The following is a 23,619-nucleotide window of genomic DNA, read 5'->3' as shown; positions in this document are numbered from 1 at the left end:
ATGAGGTGCGGGATACTGCAGGCTGACCATGTATGTAACGTAACACGATACATTGCAGTCTGACAGTGAGGGTTAAAGATAGTACGCTTTCTGTGAGGGGGACTTGACCCTCGGACAGCGGCTAGGCAGGTTGGCACTCTTACGCCTCAGAGATCCTGCTTGACCATACTACTATGTAGTTATATAGACATATTAAGATCACGAATAAACGTTGTGGACCCACAGACGGACTTGTGTGTTGATATAAGAGAAATATCCGGTAGAGCACCAACGTCTACCTAGGATATATTGGTGGAGCTTCGATCCTCGGTACATCAAACCCAATGCAACAAGATAAAGAAGTTAGTCAACACAAAGTGAATCGTTATTTCGTCTTGGGTCCACAACAATCACGACAACAACCATACCAGCATTCTGGTTCGTCTATCCTCAAGCTATTCTGTGCTCATCATTATTGTCCTCATTGTTCTTATTCGGAGACATTGTTACCACCCTAAAAGGACAACCCCTTCAGCCGTCCCGGGGACCAGCAACTTTTACAGAAACAACAGAAAAAAGAACCCAGGATTCCTTGTTTCGTCACACCCCTCCCTCAACCATCAAGAGGTGATTTCGAAGACTGACATTTTCATCGACGACCACTGTGTTAACAACATCAAGTTCCACTCAACCAAGACATTTGTTTCATTCCGGTAATTCCTGTGTGTTTGTGCCAGCCACTATCTCAAAAGAAACAGTCCTCAAAGGCATTGTGATTTGCAGTAAATATTTGTTGTGATTAATGTGCTATAGCCCTTCATATTTGTGACATTCGTAGGAACAGTTTTGGTAAGCATTATTTCATATATTGTATTACAATCAACAAAAATGACTTGTTACGTTCTGAAACCCCTCAATGCCAATGAACGTCTTCCCCTAGCCTCCCCCGAAGTCTTGAGTCCTCCCATAGTATACCAGTCCTTACAGTCTAGAAATGGTTCAACCCAACAAGAAACTATTTTCACTCCCCGATGGGAAACCTTGTATGCAACCGGGTCACCACGACCTCGTTCACCACAGCCTCAACACCCCCAGGACCCCAATCAAACTCCCCCATCTTACTTGCCTCCTCCATCACAGTGTACCTCCCTCTCCTCCCCTACCCCCTCCCAATCTGAAATACCTGAAACATGTCAGCTGACCAATCGCCCGAGACCACACGCTGATAAACCTTCGTCCACTGATGATCGCACCTCTTTATTAAGACTCATTAACTGCTCCCGTCTCCCGCTCTCCATGTATGATGGCAAGGATTCCATTGCTGCTGTTTCATGGCTGAAACGCTTTGAAAACTTCGCTTCAGTACAAACGTATTCTGAAGAAGACCAAACAAAAATATTCCCCCTTTATTTAACTGATCTCGCAGCTGAATGGTACGATGGTATCAACAATATTTCACTTATATCTTGGTCTGAGTTGAGACAAGCCTTTTTACGGAGATATGCACCTTCCGCAGTAGGTCTTGTAACTCGACAAAATGATTTATTGGACAGAAAACAGAGGGAAGGTGAACCTTTCCGATCATTCCTCCAGTCCATACGACATGAGGCAGAACTTCTACAAAGAAATGAAGACATGTACATCAAAGATCTTATTCTCCGTAATGCTCTTCCCAATATCCGCATGTTCATCCTGACACGCCCCCTCACCTCCTTAGAACAGGTCACAGATAGTGCGGAGATAGCCGAGGCCATGTCAGGGTGGACTGACTCCAGATCTGGTGAAACCATGACCGCTATAAATGAACTCACAGTTAAAGTCAATACTCTCCACACCCATCATGCCAATGCAATAGGATCAGATACTGGGCCAAAGAAAGAACATTCATGTCAGTCAGGATCCATTCCATCACTATATCCCCAAGCACAACATGTGAACCACGGGTCTCAGTCCCCAACTCATCAACCCAGGTTATCACAATACCGACCTTGCATGTATAATCAAGGACCCCAATCTGTGCCCTTTAACGACTCCATGGGATTCCAATGTGAATATAACGCTCGTCCTCTTGACCAGTTCATGTGGTATCATCAAAACCTCTTGCTACGATGTCTTAGTATTGCTCATATTTTCACCACTCTCATTTTGACCATGTACCCTTTTGTAAACCTGGTGCTAACGAAACTCAACCCATACCTATCAACAGTCTATTAACGCTCATAGGATTTAATGTTCTTGTATTAAAGTGTACCCTTGGTGCGAGTGTGTGACAATGATGTCGATTTGTTGAAGTTAATTACATCATTAAAAACAGTGTATTTTAAGCAAGATGTCTTATTTTTTACGTAATATATGGATTACGACTGTGGAATAGTGCATCATTTTGTGAGTGTTCAAATATCATTATGTAATGTTCACATGTCTACTAGCCATTAACAGGTGTTCAGACGTATCATCATTCATTATCTTTCATTTGGTGTTCCTTAGTAACTGCTCTTACCCGTTATAGACCCTTTGCTAGCGGGGGTTGGAAATGAGTAGTTACGATTATCTGTCCCTATGTGATTCTTAATACATCATTGAAAATGAATGCATATATATTCCCTATGTGAGCTGTTGTCTATTTATGAAAAATGTCAATCCTGTTTGAAGTATAAATGTGTGTTGAAAGTAGGTTTGGAATAGGCTTGTCTTATGTACTGTAAAGTGGAGAGAGAGAGAGAGAGAGAGAGAGAGAGAGAGAGAGAGAGAGAGAGGGAGTGAAAGAGTAAGATGGCTGCTGATAGGATAAATGAAAAAGAAATGACAGAATACAAAAGAAAAAGTGACATGTATGGTAGATAGGGTGGGTCTGAGAGAGAGAGAGAGAGAGAGAGAGAGAGAGAGAGAGTGAGAGAGAGAGGTGTAGTGTGGGTGCGAGAGAGAGGGAGGGAGAGAGAGAAAGGAAAGGAGAGAGAGAGAGAGAGAGAAACAGAAAGTGAGAGGGTATAGCGTGGATGCGAAACAGAGACAGAGAGAGGTGAAGTGTAGGCGCGAGAGAAGGACAGATGTAGAATTGGGTGAATGAAGAGTGTGAAAAAAATAGAATGAAAGAAAGTGAGTGAAGCAGAGCATAAGTGAAAGCGTTATTTGTGAGGAGTGGAAATAACGAGAAGAGGGAATAAGAACAAGACAGAACAACCGATGTTATAGTCATCAATGTCTTTGTTCATTTTTTTTTTCATTGTACATATTCATGTATTGGTATATTTGTAACGTGTAACTTCCTTGTCTGTATGGATAGCAATGCATCGATGTAACTACTGTATTCATTGTACGTATGTAGTCATATTGTCGTTACTGGGAATATTTCTGTGTGAAATTGTATCCAGTTCGACAGCAGTGTTTGTAGATAAAAACAAAATCGTGGTTCACACACAAAATGCTGTACATTACATCAAATTCTCAGTTTAAATTTTGTCCAGTTAAAAAAAGAAAGAATATTGCTTCATGTACTTTTTGCTTGTTTATACATTTCATATTGTTTTAAAAATGTGGTTATATTGATTGATTGTCCACCGTACCTCATTCCCAATTCCTTATAAGGACGTGGGACACGTCCTTCTTTACAGAAATGGCATATATCATAGGCAGTTTGGCAGGGTATATAGGTTTTAACAGGGAGTCTATATATTTTAACAGGGAGTGTATATACGTTTTATATCTTCCCTTAATTAAGTAAGTTGATTATATCTATTTAGATAAACAAAGTGCTGCCAATACAAATTATAACAGAAGCTGGGGTATCATTACCATGGCCAGCAGCACAGAGTCATGTGCGGGTCAGCGGGTTGTAATTAATGCCAGAGAATGGCCGGTTGGCCACTGAAGCTGAACTTTGTGGATGAGGTGCGGGATACTGCAGGCTGACCATGTATGTAACGTAACACGATACATTGCAGTCTGACAGTGAGGGTTAAAGATAGTACGCTTTCTGTGAGGGGGACTTGACCCTCGGACAGCGGCTAGGCAGGTTGGCACTCTTACGCCTCAGAGATCCTGCTTGACCATACTACTATGTAGTTATATAGACATATTAAGATCACGAATAAACGTTGTGGACCCACAGACGGACTTGTGTGTTGATATAAGAGAAATATCCGGTAGAGCACCAACGTCTACCTAGGATAATTGTATCTGCACACCTGTGATATATTTTAATGTATATTTTGGTCTTGGTCATGTTAAACTTGTATGTACTCACAATTTGTGATGGAATTAATTGCCTAGAGTCTTATGCCAGAAGGCGGTGGCTCATGGGCCAATCTGGTGATGTTGACCTCCGAGTAATGTATGTCTCCAATTTCTTGTCTAGGGCAGAACCAGTCTGACATTGAATTGGTAGATAAATATAGCTATTCGTGTCTTATTCGCTGGAGTATAGCAACCCTGTATCCCTGGTGTTTGCATTCTGGATATCCGGTGCAATGTAACACTGTCCTTGTTGACACTCCATGGTGGGTGGGGAGCAGGGTTGCTGAATACTTTTCTTTCACCATGGCTTCTAATCATCCTGGTTCAAAGCGTAGACATATAGAATTAGGCTCATCTGATGAGACTGTTGCAAATATTGATTCTTGGGCTCGTTTCCTTGTGATCGAGGCTAAACATCATGAACCCATCAAACTGAACCCCTTTGCCATTTCTAAAGCCATTCAAGGATATTGTGGAGAGGTTAAAAACGTGACACGACTTCGCTCTGGCTCCCTTCTTGTTGAATGTGTAAGGAAACAACAATCACTCAATCTGTTATCAATCAGTCAATTTGCCAATATTGAGGTTGTTGTTTCTGAACACAGGACACTCAACTCCTGCCGAGGCATTGTCCGTGACAGGACTCGTTCTTTGTCGGACATGTCTGAACAAGAAATTGCTGAAGAGCTTCAAACTCAAGGAGTATCTGCTGTTAAACGTTTCTCCCACAAGAAGGACGATTCAACTTTTGAACCAACAAATACGTACTTGTTTACGTTTGCCAGATCTTCTATCCCACAATCAATTAAAGCTGGATACGTCAACATCGGAGTGGAGGTGTATGTCCCCAATCCACTCCGATGCTTTAGATGTCAACATTTTGGCCATGGCTCTAAGTCCTGTAATCGTTCTGTGGTTTGTCAACGCTGTGGCGACAACCATGAGAGTACTGATTGCCAACAAGCCCTCAAATGTGCGAACTGTGATGGCAAACATATGGCTTCCTCCAAATTATGCCCTATTTGGCAAAATGAATCAAAAATACTAAAGATAAAGTGTGAAAAAAACATTACTTTTGGAGAAGCAAGACAACTGTTTAAGTCTCAATCACCACCTCAGTCGACACTAAATTACTCTGCTGCTGTCTCAAAGCCAGTCCAATCTTCATCTGTCTCGTGTCAGACAGAGTTGACATGGGTCAAATCTGATCGACCCCTGGCGACTGCTCCTGCCATCGAGCATGACAAATCTGATGCAAAAATAACAGCACCACCTTCAACTTCTCAGGCAGCGAGTCAGACTCCACCTGAACCAACAACAACTGCAAGTGTCAAGCGGTCTAATCGGGAAAGAAAAAAGTTAGGTAAAAAACAATTACCAAGGAATCCCTCTCCTTCAGAGGTACCTCTTCAAAACTCCTATAGTGCTCTGGACATGGAAGTAACACCATCGTCTGAGAATTCTGGTAGGAGTTCTTCCTCCTCACGTTCGCGTGAGAGATCCCCTATTGAACCACCATGATTCATTCGCCTAATATACTTCAATGGAATTGCAGAGGACTAAGAAAGAATTTTAATGACTTACAATTGTTGGTTCAAGATTATAACCTGTCAGCATTATGTCTCCAAGAGACATATCTTAAGCACACTGATACGTTTGATCTCAGGCAGTACAACTGTCATCATTCATTTTCTCCTCCAGGTGATAAAGCGACCGGAGGCTCTACTATTTTAGTCAGACAGAACGTCATTCACAGTCCTGTACATTTAAATACTAATCTTCAAGCTGTAGCTATCCGTATTACTTTGCACATTGCATTTACTTTGTGCTCTTTGTATATCCCACCTTCATCTGCTCTTCAACAGTCTGATCTACAGAATCTATATGATCAGCTCCCTAGGCCCTGCATCATCATGGGCGATTTAAACGGGCATAACCCTCTGTGGGGAAGTGCAAGTACAAACAACAAGGGGTGAGTTATTGAAGATTTTGTTTCTGATAATGGTTTATGTCTCTTTAATGATGATTCAAACACCTACTTACATCCTGCTACTGGAACCTATTCTGCCCTTGATCTGTCCCTCACAGATTCAAACATTTACAATGAATTTGAATGGTCTGTGCATGACGACCTATGTGGAAGTGATCACTTCCCTACTGTCTTAAAAACTGTAACATCGGATGATGACCTGACTTCATCACGATGGAATTTTAGCAAGGCCAACTGGTCCTTGTATGACAGTTTATGTGTTGATATATTACAACCTGACAACTTCATACATGTACCTGATACCATCCAGTTATTTTCGAATCAACTTATTTATATTGCTGACAAAACAATCCCTAAGTCCTCTGCAACTCCTCATCTTCGTAAACCATGGTTTACCTATGATTGCAAACAAGCAAGAAAGTGTAGGAAGAAAGCGGAAAGATATTTTCGCCGACATCCTACAGTTCACAACTTGAATACTGTTAAAATTACTAATGCCAAGGCACGACGTGCTTATAAACAAAATAAGCATCAATCTTGGAGGAACTACGTCTCAAACTTAATTCACGTACACCCATTTCCAAGGTGTGGAACATGGTTCAAAGAATAAGAGGCAAAGGTTCAAAATCTTCTGTACATCATCTAAAAGAAGGTGACAGATTAATAACTGATAAATTAGATATTGCAAATAAACTTGGTGAAACTCTTGCCAAAAATTCTTCATCAACAAATTATGTCCCTGAGTTTCAGAAATATCAGAAACAACAGGAAAAGAAAAAAGTTAATTTTGATTCTACTAATGGTGAAGATTACAATGAAGTATTTTCATTGCATGAGCTACATACCGCTCTTGAGCAAGCTCATGATACTGCAGCGGGTGCTGATAATATCCATTATCAGTTATTGAAGCATTTGCCTGAATCATGTCTTGAGACACTTTTAAATATCTTTGACCAAATATGGACTTCAGGGCATTTTCCTCCTTCGTGGCATAATGCCATTGTGGTCCCCATCCCAAAACCTGGCCGGGATCATACAGATCCCTCAAATTATCGCCCTATATCGTTAACCAGTTGTGTTTGCAAAACCATTGAGCGAATGGTGAATAATAGATTAGTTTGGTATCTGGAAACCAATAACCTTCTCACAAATATTCAGTGTGGTTTCCGGAAAAATAGAAGTACTATTGATCATTTAGTACGGTTAGAATCTTTTGTTAAAAATGCTATTGTTAATAGACAACACGTAGTATCCATTTTCTTTGATCTTGAGAAGGCATACGATACTACCTGGAAGCATGGCATTCTGACGGATTTACATGATTTTGGCTAGAGGGGTCGTTTACCTCATTTTATATCTCAGTTTTTAACAGACAGGCAATTTCAAGTCCGAGTGGGTACAACCCTGTCTGATCATTATAATCAGGATCAGGGTGTCCCACAAGGCAGTATCTTGTCTGTCACCTTGTTTAGTATTAAAATTAATAGTCTGTCCAAGGTTTTAAGTAATTCAGTGGATGGATCACTGTTCGTGGATGATTTTAATGCATCTTGTTGTGGTAAAAATATGCATACCATAGAGAGGCAGTTACAAATCTGTCTCAATAAAATTCATAAATGGTCTCTCGAAAACGGGTTCAAATTTTCTATGTCTAAAACTAACTGTATACACTTCTGCAGAAAATATAAGCCGCATAAAGACCCTGAATTATTTTTGAATTGCACCCCTATCAAAGTTGTTAAAGAGGCCAAATTCTTGGGACTCATCTTTGATAGCCATTTAACTTTCTTACCACACATTAAATCTCTTAAAGCTAAATGCCTGAAAGCACTCGATTTGTTGAAAGTTGTCTCTAATTCCAAGTGGGGAGGGGATCAGACTACCCTCCTACACTTATACAGGTCACTGATCCGTTCCAAGCTTGATTATGGCTCCATCGTCTATGGTGGAGCCTGTAAAAGTAATTTAAAAACACTTGATACTATCCATCACCAAGGACTGAGGCTTTGCCTTGAAGCCTTTCGCACTTCTCCTATTCCAAGTCTGTCTGTTGAGGCGGATGAGCCTTCTCTTAAACAACGCCGTCTGAAACTATCTTTACAGTACATCACTAAATTATATTCCAATCAGTCAAATCCAGCCTTTAATTGCGTATTTAATCCTCTGTACGAAGATATTTACAATAAGAAAACATCTCTTGTTCCACCCCTAGGAATAAGAATTAAATCAGTCGTTTCTGCTGCGAACATTAACTTTCAGGATATAGCTCCCACAAAACTATTTTCATCGCCTCCTTGGCAGATGGTAAGACCAACTGTAGACCTCACATTAACTAAACTTAAGAAGTCTGATACAAATCCACTTATTTATAAACAAGAATACAATCAATTAAGAAACACTTATGACACATATAAATCTATATTTACAGATGGATCCAAGGATGGTGGCGCAGTTGCTAGTGCCACCATCATTGGATCCAGAACAGTATCTTCATGTTTACCCGATAATAGTTCCATATTCACAGCAGAAGCGCACGCAATTTTAACAGCACTACAATATATCAAGAAGAAATCAAAATCTAAAGACTTCATTATTTTTTCAGATTCACTTTCGTGCCTTCAGGCTATTAAAAATATGTCATGTAAACATCCATTTTTAATTGAAATTCTTGAGTTATTTAATGATCTTGCGACTGGCCAATATGACATCGTTTTTTGTTGGTTACCAAGCCATGTTGGGATTGTTGGTAACACACTGGCTGATGCTGCCGCAAAAGCAGCACTCAACAAATCTGTGACACCACTTCTTTTACCATACAGTGATTATAAACCTGTCATTAGATCTTACATCAGAGATCTAATGCAGAAGAAGTGGGACACCCAAGTGGGTATAAATAAATTACATGCAATAAAAGCAAATATCGGTTATACCTACTTGGGTTGTCAGTCCAGATTTGAAGAGGTCATTTTAAGACGATGTCGTATTTGCCATTCACGTTATACTCATGAATATATTTTAAAAGGTGAGGATCCTCCATTCTGTGTCCCTTGTGATGAAAGAATCACGGTCAAGCATGTCCTGCTTGACTGTGTTGATTTTTCCATCACAAGGGATAACTATTTCAAGGTTACATCTATGAAGGATCTTTTTAATACTATTAGTTCTCATTTAATTATTGGTTTTTTAAAGGAAATTGAATTATTGCATAAATTTTGAATGTTATTTTCTGTACATAATCAATTTTTTTTTATAATTGGTCGAATAAAATTAATAACTGAGATCGTTAGTGGCTATATCCTCGAAGGGGGTTGAAGTAGTGTAAAATTATTGTCCCCCTAAGAGGGTATGTAAGACCACGTCTTTCAAAGTATATTTATTTGTACCACGGTTTTAATCGTAGTATATGTGTTATCTTAATGTTTGCTAAATTTGTCAATAATCGCCAACAGCTGAAGGGATGATGTAAATCCGGCTAGGGTCCATGCAGGTAGCAAAAGTACTGTAAGTCCCCATGGACCCTAGCATGGTGATCTTTCTTTAGTGGCTGGCGATCTATAGCTCATTTTTATCTTGTATTGTTTCGCATGTTGTTATATTTTTATTGCTTACTACTAGTTTTAGACATGATCTGTGATAAATCTAGTTATTTTACTGTCCTTCGTCGACAGGTTTTTATTTCGTATAATTATGTGTATTCTTAATGTACTTCTCGTCATGATATGGCTGAAATACTGCCGATGTGACGTTAAATCTTAACTCACTCACTCACTCACTATAAGTTATTTACTTATAATTGGTAAACATCAGAAGATTTTGATTAGTGTTAAAATGTTTAATCATCATTATCTTGAAGTAAGTGTCGGCAGTTATCCCGTTAGAGTAAAGGCTATGGTTCAACGCACGCTTGGCCACCAGCCATTGTTCACGTGGTGCACGTACCGTGACTCCCGGCTTAAGCACCAGGTATCTGTGTCGCAGTTACCCTGGTTACAACTATGTAATCATTGTTATATTTTCAACAAGGCATCAGAAAATATTTTACTATACTGTAATGATGTAACTCATTATCATTCTTAATTATTGATTTCAATATCTTAATGCTGTACTATTTAATTGCTTATTATGATGTCTAAACTATGAAATAGAATGCTGAGATGATGTTGAATGCATGTTGTTGCCCTTTTGACGTCACAATAAACATTCCTGCATTTCGCCTGAAAACCTCCCTGTTTTTGAAGGCATGGGAATCCCGGAGTTAATTCCCCGTAACAATTCTAGGTGTAAACGGTCCCCTAAAAAGGACGGTTTCAATCGGTGGAGCTTATCCTAGAAGACCGGTGCCAGGCCTACCAACTACAAACAGAAGCTTTGATGGCCTGAGCCAAGGTTGAACTTAACCAGTTTGCTCAAGATGCAGGAATCACCCCTTCCAGCCTCCCCCTCCCTAACCATCCCTGCACCAACGTCATCAACGGCAACAACGGCATCAACGGCCAGGACACCATCCTTACCAGCGCCATCTCCATCCTCTTCATCTGCTTCAACAGCCTCTCCGTCAGCAGCTGAACCTCCCTCCCATACAATAGCCACACCACATATTAAGCTGAGGCCATACATAGGACAAGAGGAAGCAACGTCCTGGTGGCAAGAGTTCGTGACCTTCATCAAACTTTTTAAATATAACCAGGATCGACAATGTTTGTTGTTTCCCTTCTATCTAGAAGGAACGGCAAAGGTCTGGCACCAGGACCTGGCGGAACAGACAGGAAAAGACCTGGGCCTTCGGGAGGAAGCCTTTAAATCTAGATTTAACAGGCCAAAAACATTCGATGTGAACCTCCTCCAGATGGCACAGTCAAAGGAGGAAACAATAAATGACTTCCTTACCAGAATACAGGGAGCAACTCGGAACCAGGAACTGCCAATGTCAATGATTGTGGCAGTGGCATTTAATGGCCTCCGTCTGAGCATCCGCCAGTGGGTGATCAACAAGGAACCGGCCTCACTTGAAGCTGTTCGGCACCATGCAGAACTGGCTGAGAGGTCTCAGTTGGGTCTAAGGTCCCCAGAGGTCAACATGGCCATGAAAGTGGACCAACTGTCGGAGCTCGTGGCCACCCTTATCACTAAGACAGACGCCCCAGCAGTACAAGCCGCAGGGACACCAGCAACCAAGCATCAGCTACAACAAGAACAACAGCTGCAGTTCCAGCCTCCACGTCATGAACCATTTCAACCCAGACGAAATCGGTTTCATGGCCCCCATTATCAGATTTCATCACCACCGTCTCAACAATATAGCCAACAGCAGAGTCCACTAATTCAGAAGAATCCGGGCCCTCAACACTACAACGGCAACAGTATCCAGTACCCCCCTTCCTACAAAGGAAATGCATAGGATGTGGTATGTACGGTTTAGACAGATTGTATTGCCCACATTTCCACACACAATGTACTTTTTTTCCATAAAGTAGGACACCATTCTAGTGTTTGCATGAGGGCATATCATTCGCAGAATGAATACCCTAGGCAATAGGGACTCGCGCCTGATTCTCAGAAGTCTGGGATCAGGCATGAAAAACCCTTGGTCTCGCTTGTGGCTCCCTTCGTTAAGAACACTGTTCTAGTGCGGGTGAAGCAAGTGAGTGAGTGAGTGAGTGAGTCAATATTAAGCGTCACATCGGCAATATTACAGCCATACCGTGACGAGAAGTTATACATTAAATATACATATATTTAAACTTTTTTTAAAAAAAAACCTGTCATCGAAGGACAGTATGATAACTAGAATATCACAGAAAAGGTTTAAAACTAGTTGAGGAATATCTAAAAGCAACAAACATAAGTTAACAACACAATATAAAAATGGGCTAGAGATCGTCAGTAACTAAAGGGAGATCACCATACCAGGGACCAAGGGGACTTACAGTACCTTCATGAAGCAAGTGAAGACAACAGCCCTAGTTGATACAGGAGCCTCTGTGTCCTGTGTCAGCATGGGCTTCCTTCAAAAGGTAGGCTACACATTTGGTCACCTACAAGAATCTGACCTTCATGAAACCGTAGGTGTAGGTGGTGAAGTACACAATGTGTTAGGTGCTATTTTTTGGACATCTGTATAGGTAACCTTCTTCTACCCCAGTCAGTTTATGTTTTCCAATCTCTTCACCATTCCTTGATATTAACCCTAGCATGGTGATCTACCTTCAGCTGCTGACGATCTGTAGCCCATTTTTATATTGTATTGTCATGTATTGTGCTATGCTCTTTTATAATTCCTTACTAGTTTTATATCTTTTTTCTGTGATAAATCTAGTGATTTTACTGTCCTTCGTTGACAGGTTTTAAATCAGTTGAAATATCTGTATAATGTTTAAATATTGATAGTCACGATATGGCTGAAATATTGCCGATGTGACTTAAAATTTAACTCACTCACTCACTCACTCACTCCTTGATATTAGGTATAGACTTCCTCACCGAGTATAAGGCTACTATCTCCCTAGCTGCCAAGTGCTTCATTATTCAAGAAGGTCTGATCACTGTTCCCCTGGTAGAGTCAAGTGAAGGCTATGTTAGGGCCAAGAAACCCATCACAGTTCCACCTTCTTGCCAGGTAGACATCCCTGTCCAAATCTCGCTATAGACAAGGTTCCACTCTCCTCTTAGAACCGGTTCCTGAACTTTCAAGAGTTAAACTGCAAGGTGGCAGATGTTTGGTGACAAAGACAAAGAAAGGTGTTTATATGCGCCTCCTCAACCCTACCAAATCCTCTATTCATATCAACACCAAAAGAGTGCTAGCGGTAGCGTATGAGGTCGACCCATCAAGCGTCTCATTGCTATCAGATTCACCTGAACCAGAACTCAGACCATCCCATGTTGCATCAAGCCCACGTCATTCTCTGATCAATGCATCAGTCACACGTGGTCAGAGTAGATCAGAATCCACATCACACACATCCACAATCCCATCCCAGCCCCCTTGGCATCGCAAACACACTCCCCCCTCAGACCTATCCTTTGACCTTTCTGACTCAGACCTGTCTTCTTCGCAAAAACAAGAAATTCTTTCTTTCCTCCATTCTCAACATTCTGTCTTTTCTCACAATTGGTCTGAACTAGGTCACACACATCTTCACAGACATAAGATAGAGACAGGTGATGCTAGACCCGTTAGAAGCCCATTTTATCGACAAAGTGCGGAAATTAGAGAAGAGTGCTGAAAACAAATTAAGGAAATGCTAGAGACCAAAATCATTCAACCAAGTTCTTCTGAGTGGCACTCACCAGTTGTTATGGTTCGAAAACGTGACAACAGTTATCGTTTTGCGGTAGACTACAGACGCCTCAATGCGGTTACAAAGACAATGTTCTTCCCTTTAATTAGATTCGAAGATGTCGTTGACGCAGTAGGTGAAAGTCATGCAAAAATCTTTAGTGGTTTGGATTGTGCTAGTGGCTTTTGGCAAATTCCTCTACATCCAGAAACCAAACACAAATCTGCTTTTTTTGTTACTCCAGACGGTGTTTTCGAATGGAACCGTTTACCTTTTGACCTCAAAAATGCTCCAATGGCTTTTTAAAGTACTATTTCAGAAGCTCTCAAAGACATGAACTGGAAATACATCCTTATCTATGTAGATGATATCGTCGTGTATTCCTAAACCATTTCAGAACATTTGAATCATCTAAAATGTGTTTTTCAAAAGATAAAGCAAGCAGGCTTGACTTTAAAACCTAGCAAATGTAAATTTGCAGCAAAACAAGTTCAATATCTTGGACACATTTTCACCAAATCTGGCATTGAAGTTGACCAATCTAAGATTGAGGCAGTCACCCAAATTCCTCCACCAAAGAATGTTCATGATGTTCGTCATTTTCTTGGCCTTAGTAGTTACTACAGGAAATTTGTTCCCAATTTCTCAGGAATAGCGTCACCTCTCTATGACACTCTCAGGAAAGGTGTTAAATTTTCTTGGACAGACAAATGTAAACAAGCTTTCTCTGTCTTAAAACAAAAACTGACAACATCCCCAATCCTTTCCTATCCAGACCCTACAAAACCTTTCATTCTGACAACAGATGCTTCCAACACATCTCTTGGTTACATTTTAGGGCAACATGGTTCAGATGGTAAGGAACAAGTAATCTGTTATGGGGGTAGATCACTTCACTCATCAGAAAAGAATTGGGAGGTAACTTGAATGTTTGGCAGTAGTAGAAGGGATAAAGACATTTAGAGTTTGGGTGGGAACAAATTCAAAATTTACACTGATCACAAGGCTCTTACTTGGCTCAAAAACATCAAAGAAGAAACAGGTCGCCTTAGATGATGGTCAATTATGCTGCAAGATTATGATTATGAAATAGTACACAGGCCAGGGAAGTCAAACACAAATGCAGATGCTTTATCATGTACTAAATACCCTGAGCCTAAGACTGTGCCTATCACAGAGTGAGTGAGTGAGTTAATATTTAACGTCACATCGACAGTATTTCAGCCATATCGTGACGAGAACTGACATAAAATACAAATATTTGAATGGATTAAATATCTGTCATCGAAGGACAGTAAAAATAACTAGAGTATCACAGTTTTGATTTTAAAACTAGTTGAGAAATTAAAAAGAATACATTTTCAATCAACAATACAATATAAAAATGGGCTATAGATCACCAGCAACCAAAGTTAGGCCACCTTACTGGGGACCGTGGGGACTTACAATACTTTTGCTACCTGCACGACTCCCCAGCAGGATTTACACCATACCATCCGCCAGTTCTCAAAGTTACTACAGCCTCTACATCCTGCCAGACTTTGATCTCTTGGGTAAAAGATGACCAGTTTACCATCAACGATGCACAGACATCTCAATCTATGAAATCTACTTCAGCTTCCCAGACAGACCATCTACCATCAGCACCTCAGATTCTGCAAACTCAGAAAACGGTAACTCCATCAGAACCCAGCCATGTGAAAATCACCAAAAACATTCAGGGCGAAGCCCATCTGGCTAAAACAGAAAAAAAAGAAGTTAAAAAAGATGAGGGCTCTCCAGCACTTGGAATTGCCTTCTCTTGCTGACACCACAGTAGAGGTTCATAATCCATTTGAGCCTCTAGCGATGGAGGTCAGTCCCTCACTCCCGGTTCGTGGGAGTGGACCTCCCTCTCACTCAAGAACTCCAGTTGAGCCTCCATGAATGGCTCCAATACTCTTATTCAGTGGAATTGCAGGGGACTAAAGAATAATTTTAATGATTTACAGTTATTGATACAGGATTTTAAACCATCAGCATTTTGTTTACAAGAAACGTATTTTAAAGATAATGATCAAATCAATTTGAGGCAATATGATGCATATAACTTCTTTTCTCCTCCAGGACCTAGGGCTACTGGAGGATCGTCAGTGTTGGTGAGGCAGGGTGTCATACATAGCCCTGTTCCACTTAATACTCCACTTCAAGCTGTTGCAGTCTGTTTAAGCCTCAACATTGTTTTCACATTGTGTTCGCTTTATGTACCTCCATCTTCTACTCTTCACCAAACTGATCTTCAGGCACTCTATGACCAGCTCCCCAAGCCCTGTATCATTATGGGCGATTTGAATGGGCATAATCCACTTTGGGGTAGTGCTGACACGAACAGTAAAGGTAAGATATTTGAAGATTTCATTTCGAACAACGATTTATGCATCTTTAATGATAACTCTAAAACTTATTTACATCCTGGAACAGGCACATATTCTTCTCTTGATTTATCACTTACCAACTCCGATCTGTTGAATGAATTCGAATGGTCAGTCCACGACGACCTTTGTGGAAGTGACCATTTCCCGACTATTCTACAAACAAAAATTCCAACTGACGTTCCTCCATCATCACGATGGAACTTCACAAAGGCTAACTGGCCTTTGTTCCAATTACTGTGTACGAGCAAATTACATCCTGGCCTTTTTGTTGATGTTCCTGGTTCTATTACGGTGTTCACTGATGAACTGTACAAAATAGCTGATGATTGTATTCCAAAGTCCTCTGCAAATCCACACATCCGTAAACCATGGTTTAACAATGACTGCAGGCAAGCTAGGAAGGCACGGAAAAAGGCTGAGCGTTATTTCCGTCGCCATCCGATGGTCCATAATTTGAATCAATTTAAAATTTCAAATGCTAAAGCCAGGCGTACTTTTAAACATAATAAACGCCAATCTTGGCGTGATTATGTTTCAAAAATAAATTCACGAACGCCCATGTCTAAGGTATGGAATATGATATAGAAAATTAAAGGTAAGGGTTCCAAATCTAGCGTCCACCACCTTAAGAATGGGGATGACCTATTAACTAACAAATCGGATATTGCAAATAAACTTGGTGCAACGTTAGCAAAACATTCTTCCTCCTCAAACTATGTACCTAAATTCCAAATATACCAAAAACAGCAGGAAAAGAAAACTATTAATTTTAAATCAGATAATGGGGAAGATTATAATGAAGTATTTTCAATCCATGAGCTTCATACTGCTCTTGATCAGGCTCACGATACTGCTACAGGAGCTGATGGTATACACTATCAACTCCTGAAGCATTTACCAGAACTGTGTCTAGAAACTCTTCTGTTAATTTTTGATGATATCTGGACTTCAAGTGAGTTTCCTTCTTCCTGGCGTGATGCCATAGTTGTACCCATACCAAAACCTGGACGAGATCATACTGATCCATCAACTTATAGACCCATTTCACTGACCAGCTGCGTTTGCAAAACCATGGAACGTATGGTCAACAATAGATTAACATGGTACTTGGAATCTAATAATTTACTTACAAATATTCAGTGTGGTTTTAGAAAGAATCGAAGTACTGTTGACCATTTAGTTCGGTTAGAGTCATTTGTAAAAAATGCAATAATTAATAACCAGCATGCAGTGTCTATCTTTTTCGACTTGGAAAAGGCGTATGACACTACCTGGAAACACAGGATTTTAAAAGATTTACATGATTTTGGATTGAGAGGCCTTTGCCTCAATTCATATCCAGATTTTTAACTGACAGACAATTTCAAGTCCGTGTGGGCTCAACCCTGTCTGATCATTATCATCAGGATCAGGGTGTCCCACAGGGCAGTATTTTGTCTGTTACACTATTTAGTATTAAGATAAATAGTCTCTCTAAGGTTTTAAATGACTCCATTGATGGATCTTTATTCGTGGATGATTTTAACATATCATGTCGTGGTAAAAACATGCATACTATCGAAAGACAATTACAATTATGTCTAAATAAGATAAATAAATGGTGTTTAGAAAATGGTTTTAAATTTTCAAAATCCAAAACAAATTGTATCCACTTTTGTAGGAAATACAAACCCCATAAAGACCCTGATTTAATTTTAGATAGCCTCTTTTACTACTTTAATCAGAGTGCTAAGTTCTTGGGTCTTAGTTTTGACCACCATTTAACGTTTTTACCTCACATAAAATATTTGAAAAATAAATGCCTGAAGGCCCTTGATCTCCTAAAAGTTGTTTCAAATTCCAAGTGGGGAGGGGATCAGAAAACCCTCCTTCAACTGTACAGAGCACTTATTCGCTCTAAACTTGATTATGGCTCCATCATCTATGATGGAGCCTGCAAAAGTAATCTTAAACTTTTGGACTCTATCCACCATCAAGGTCTGAGACTCTGTCTTGGATCTTTCCGAACTTCTCCTATTGACAGTCTGTACGTTGAGGCTGATGAACCATCCCTCAAACAACGCCGAATTAAATTATCCTTACAATATGTCACTAAATTACGCTCTAATAACTCGAATCCTGCATATGACTGTGTTTTTAACCCCCTTTATGCAAATCTCTATAATAAAAAATCATCGGTTCTCCCCCCACTTGGAATAAGACTTCAATCTGATATTTCTGCCGCTAAAATTAATCTTGATGCAATAGCCCCCACGCAGCTTTTGTCTTCTCCACCTTGGCAGTTAGTAAAGCCAGAGGTGGATCTGTCATTAACTAAATTAAAGAAATCGGAAACAAATCCACTTATTTATCAAAAAAAATATAATGAATTAAGAAACACATATAATACTTACAAATCTATATTTACTGATGGATCCAAGGATAGTGGCGCTGTTGCTAGCGCCACTGTCATTGGATCCAGGACTATCTCCTCCAGATTACCCGATACTAGTTCTATTTTCACAGCTGAGGCCAATGCCATTTTAACAGCTTTACAGTATTTCAGTAAACAGTCAAAATATCAGAAGTTTATCCTATTTTCTGATTCTCTTTCTTTCTTGCAGGCTATCCATAACATCTCATGTCAACATCCACTTTTAATCAAAATTATTGAATTATTTAATGAACTTGCTACTGGCCAATACGACATCGTCTTTTGTTGGTTGCCCAGTCATGTGGGCATCAAAGGCAACTCAATGGCTGCTGCTGCTGCAAAAGCAGCACTCAACAAATCTGTGACACCACTTCTTATCCCATACACTGATTTTAAACCTGTAATCAGATGTTATATTTGTGATCTGATGCAAAAGAAGTGGGACTCCCAAGTAGGTATCAATAAATTACATGAAATTAAACCAAATATTGGTTACACCTACTTGGGCTGTCAGTCCAGATTTGAAGAGGTCATTATGCGACGATGTCGTATTGGCCATAGCAGGTATACACACGAATATCTTTTAAAAGGTGAGGATCCTCCATTTTGTATCCCTTGTGATGAGAGAATCACCGTCAAGCATGTCCTGCTTGATTGTATTGATTTTTCCATCACAAGGGATAAATATTATAGTGTCAAAACAGTCAAGGACCTTTTTAGTCAAGTTAATTCTCATTTAGTATTGCACTTTTTAAAGGAAATTGATTTAATACATAAATTTTGATGTACATAATATGTTTTTATATATTGGTAGTGCTAATATATAACTTAGATTGTTAGTGGCTGTACCCTCGAGGGGGGTTGAAGTAGCGTAAAATTATTGTCCCCCTAAGAGGGTATGTAAGTCCCACATCATTCAATGTATTGTTATGCATACCAGAATTTTAAAACGTAGTATTTTTGTCATTTTAATCTAAGGCTTAACTGGTAAACTATCGCCAGTGACTGAAGGAATGTTATAAATCCAGCCAGGGTCCATGCAGGAAGCAAAGGCACTGTAAGTCCCCATGGTCCCTGGTATGGTGTTCTCCCTTTAGTTACTGACGATCTCTAGCCCATTTTTATATTGTGTTGTTCCTTAATACTTAATGCTTTTAAATGTTCCGCAACTAGTTTTAAATCTTATCTGTGATATTCTAGTTCTCATACTGTCCTTCGATGACAGATTTTTATAAAGTTTAAATATATGTATATTTTATGTCTAATTTCTCGTCACGATATGGCTGAAATATTGCCGATGTGACGTAAAGCATTACCTCACTCACTCACTTTTGCAGCAGCAGCAGCAGCCATTGTGTTACCAACGATTCCAACATGGCTGGGTAACCAACAGAAAGCGATGTCGTATTGGCCAGTAGCTAGATCATTGTATAATTCGACAATTTCGCGTAAAAGTGGATGTGTACTGGACATATTGTGAATAGCCTGAAGACATGAAAGAGAGTCTGAAAATATTATGAACTTCTTATGCTTAGATTGATTTTGAATGTATTTAAGAGCTGTTAAGATGGCGTGTGATTCTGCCGTGAAAATTGAACTGTCATGTGGCAACCTGAACGAGAGTGTTCTGGATCCAATGATAGTAGTGCTGGCAACCGCGTCACCATCCTTGGATCCATCTGTAAACATAGATTTGTATGTATCATAGTTATTTCTCAGTTGATGGTATTCTTGTTGATAAATTAGTGGATTAGTTTGTGATTTCTTTAGCTTTGTTAGTGTCATGTCTACCTCTGGCTTTATCAGTTGCCAAGGAGGTGAAGACAAAAGGTGGTAAGGAGAAGAAATATTTTCAAGGTGTAAATTCCCATCAGAAATTGCAGTTTTCAATCTTATTCCAAGAGGGGGAATAAGAGAAAATTTCTTTTGGTAGAGGTCCTCTTATAGGGGATGAAAAACGCAATCATATGCAGGGTTTGACTGATTTGAAGATAATTTGGTAATATACTGTAAAGATAATTTTCGACGTCTGAGTTTTAGTGATGGTTCATCAGCCTCTACATATAAACTGTTAATGGGAGAAGTTCTGAAGGATCCAAGGCAGAGCCGTAGTCCTTGGTGATGTATAGAATCCAGAATTTTAAGATTACTTTTGCATGCACCCCCATAAACGATGGAGCCATAATCCAGTTTTGAGTGAGTGAGTGAGTTAAAATTTTAAGTCACATCGGCAATATTTCAGCCATATCGTGACTATCAAAAGTTAAATATAATACATATAATGAAACGTATGTAAAAACCTGCCAACGAGGGACATTAAAACAACTAGACGTATCACAGCAATAAAATTTAAAACTAGTATGTGATAATAAAATCATAAGCACTATACATATACATTACATTTTAAAAACAGGCTATAGATCGCCAGCAACTGAAGGTAGATCACCATACTAGGGACCATGGGGACCCTAGCAGGATTTACATCATCCCTTCAGTCGTTGGCGATTATACATAATTTTAGCCACAATTAAAATGACAGAAATTCTACGTTTAAAAGCGTAGTAAATGGAAATATTCTGTGAATGACAGGGACTTACGATACCCTCTCAGGGGGACAATAATTTTACAGTACTTTAACCCCCTTCAAGGATACTGCCACTAACAATCTCAGATATAAATTCATTCTACTAATTTTTAAAAAGTTATCATACACAAAACAGATTAACAGAATTTATGATACAGTTCAATTTCTTTTAAAAAACCAATAACTAAATCCAGTTTTGAACGAATGAGAGATCTATATAGTTGGAGGAGGGTCTTCTGATCACCTCCCCACTTTGAATTGGAAACGACTTTTAACAAATCGAGTGCCTTCAGGCATTTAGCTTTAAGGTATTTGATATGGGGTTTAAATGTCAAATGGCTATCAAAAATAAGTCCTAGGAATTTGGCTTCCTTTACAATTTTGATAGGCGCCATCCAAATACAGTACAGGGTCTTGATGTGATTTATATTTGCGACAAAAATGTATACAATTTGTCTTGGCTTTAGAAAATTTACCCATTTTCAAGTGACCATTTTTTAATTTTATTAAGACATAACTGTAATTGTCTTTCAATTGAATGCATATTTTTACCACGACAAGACATGTTAAAATCATCCACACAAAGCGACCCATCTATGGAATCATTTAAGACCTTAGACAGGCTGTTTATCTTAATACTAAAAAGTGTAACAGACAAGATACTGCCTTGTGAGACACCCTGATCCTGATTATAATGATCAGACAGGGTTGAGCCCACGCGGACTTGAAATTGTCTGTCAGTTAAAAATTTGGATATAAATTGAGGCAAACGGCCTCGCAATCCATAATCATGCAAGTCCTTTAAAATACCATGTTTCCATGTAGTGTCGTAAGCTTTTTCGAGATCGAAAAAGATAGACACTGCATGTTGATTGTTTATAATTGCATTTTTAACAAATGACTCTAATCTAACTAAATGGTCAACAGTACTCCGGTTTTACGAAAACCACACTGAATATTTGTGATTAAATTATTGGATTCCAAGTATGTCAATCTACTGTTGACCATGCGTTCCATGGTTTTGCAAACGCAGCTGGTCAGTGAAATGGGTCGGTAGTTTGAGGGATCGGTATGATCACGTCCAGGTTTTGGTATGGGAACAACGATGGCATCACGCCATGATGAAGGAAATGTACCAGAGGTCCAAATGTCATCAAATATATTTAACAAGGTTACTAAACAAGGTTCTGGTAAATGTATATTATCAGCTCCTGAAGCAGTATCGTGAGCCTGCCCAAGGGCAGTATGGAGTTCATGAAGAGAAAATACTTCATTATAATCTTCCCCATTATCTGAATTAAAATTAATAGTTTTCTTTTCCTGCTGTTTTTTGTACTTCTGGAATTGAGGAACATAGTTAGACGAGGAAGAATGTTTAGCTAAAGTTTCACCAAGTATTTTAGCAATATCGGACTTATCAGTTAACAATTCATTCCCGTTTTCCCGATACCAGATTTAGATCCCTTACCTTTAATTTTTTTTATCATGATCATGTTCCATACCTTCGATAGCGGCGTACGTGAATTTAGTTTCGAAACGTAAGCTTGCCAAGACATGCGTTTATTTTGTTGAAACGTACGCCGTGCCTTGGCATTTATGATTTTGAATTTATTTAAATTATGAACCATAGGATGACGACGGAAATAATTCTCAGCCTTTTACCGTGCCTTCCTAGCTTGTTTGCAAGTATCATTGAACAATGGTTTACGTATGTGTGGATTTGCAGAGGATTTTTGAATACATTCATCAGCTATATTATGGAGTGCATCAGAGAAACATTTGATTGGATCAGGAACATCAAGAAACAGTTCAGGTGTAAGTCGGTTTGCACAAAGATTTTCATACAAAGGCCAAGAGCCTTATTGAAATTCCATCTTGATGATGAAGAAACGTCAAATGGGGTCACAGACTTGAGAATGGTAGGGAAATGGTCACTTCCACAGAGGTCGTTGTGGACTGACCACTCAAACTCATCAAGCAAATCTGAATCTGAAATTGACAAATCAATGGACGAGTGTGTCCCAGTACCAGGATGAATATATGTTTTTGAATTATCGTTGAAAATACATAAATCATTATTTAACGTAAAATCTTCCAGCAACTTTCCTCTCGTGTTGGTATGTGCACTTCCCCATAAGGGATTATGCTCATTTAAATCACCCATTATGATGCAGGGCTTTGGTAGTTGGTCATAAAGGGCTTGGAGATAAGTTTGCTGAAGGGAATATGACGGAGGAATATAGAGCGAGCACAAAGTGAGTACGATGTGCAGAGTCACACGAACTGCAACAGGCTGAAGAGCGGTATTAAGGAGAATTGGGCTGTGAAGAACACCCTGCTTTACTAATACTGAAGAACCTCCAGTGGCCTTAGCCCCTGGGGGAAAAAAGAAATGGTAGGAAGTATAGCCTCTTATGTCAATTTGATCTGTAGTTTTCAAGTATGTTTCCTGAAGACATAATGCTGATGGTTGAAAATCTTGTTGTAGTAATCGGATATCATTATAGTTATGCCATAGTCCCCTGCAATTCCATTGAAGGATATGACTTGAGCAGCTCATGGCGGCTCATGGCGGCTCATGGCGGCTCAACCGGGAATCGTGAGCGGGAGGAGTGTCCACTCCCATGGACTGGCTGTGTGGGAGTGACATCCATCTCCAGAGGTGCATAGGGGTTATGAACCTCAACAGATGATGTAATAGAAGGCATCTCCATGTGTTAGAGGGC

At 39.6% G+C, this 23,619-nt stretch overlaps 1 pseudogene; it reads left to right on the top strand.

The window, feature by feature from the left end:
- Positions 1 to 595: 595 nt before the first annotated feature.
- LOC139460464 (uncharacterized) lies at positions 596 to 2,128 on the top strand (annotated as a pseudogene).
- Positions 2,129 to 23,619: the final 21,491 nt, after the last annotated feature.

Source organism: Haliotis cracherodii, unplaced genomic scaffold, assembly GCF_022045235.1.
Source record: "Haliotis cracherodii isolate W230 unplaced genomic scaffold, xgHalCrac1.p SCAF_14, whole genome shotgun sequence".
Lineage (NCBI taxonomy): Eukaryota > Metazoa > Mollusca > Gastropoda > Lepetellida > Haliotidae > Haliotis > Haliotis cracherodii.
The sequence above is the reverse complement of the archived record's forward strand: the minus strand, read 5'-3'. Positions and strand labels throughout refer to the sequence as shown.